Here is a 904-nt window from a genome sequence, read left to right on the forward strand (position 1 = left end):
GGCTTACAGATGACCACCACCACGCCTGGCTAATTTTTGTATTTTTTAAAGTAGAGATGGGGTTTCACCATGTTGGCCAGGCTGGTCTCAAACTCCTGACCTCAGGTAATCCACCCACCTCAGCCTCCTAAAGTGCTGGGATTACAGGCGTGAGCTTTTCTTGAGACAGCTGCCTCTGTGATTTCAATAACCTCATAACTGGTCTGCCACTGTGGCAGCTGCTAGCTCAGCGCCTGGTCCATAAGCCACAGCTAACCCAAAGAACACGTTCATGCTACTTATTATTATTCTTATTGGTGTGTTTTTTTTTTTTTGAGACAGAGTCTCACTGTGTCACCAGGCTGGAGTGCAGTGGCACAATCTTGGCTCACTGTAACCTCTGCCTCCCAAGTACAAGTGATTCTCCTGCCTCAAACCCCAGGTAGCTGGGACTACAGGTGACCACCACCACACCTGGCTAATTTTTGTATTTTTAGTAGAGACAGGGTTTCACCATGTTGGCGAGGCTGGTCTTGAACTCCTGACCACAGGTGATATGCCTGCCTCGGCCTCCCAAAGTGCTAGGATTACGGCGTGAGCCACCGTGCCCGGCCCCATTCATGCTATTTAGACAAAAGTGCCTGTCTTAGTCTATATAGGCTGCTATAACAAAAGGAAAAAAAAAAACATAAACTGGGTAGCTTATAAACAACTGAAATTCATTTCTCACAGTTCTGGAGGCTGCAAAGTCCAAGATCAAGACACTGGCAGATTCAGTGTCTCGTGAGGACCCACCTAGGACACACTTCTTAGTTCATAGATGAGACCTTCTCACTGTGTCCTCACCTGGTGGAAGGAGTGATTGAGCACCCTTGGGCCTGTTTTATAAGGGCACTAACCCCACCCATGAAGGTGGAGCTGTAAG

The sequence above is a fragment of the Aotus nancymaae genome, unplaced genomic scaffold (genome assembly GCF_030222135.1).
Source record: "Aotus nancymaae isolate 86718 unplaced genomic scaffold, 86718_ANA_hifiasm-v0.15.2.pri h1tg000058l, whole genome shotgun sequence".
Lineage (NCBI taxonomy): Eukaryota > Metazoa > Chordata > Mammalia > Primates > Aotidae > Aotus > Aotus nancymaae.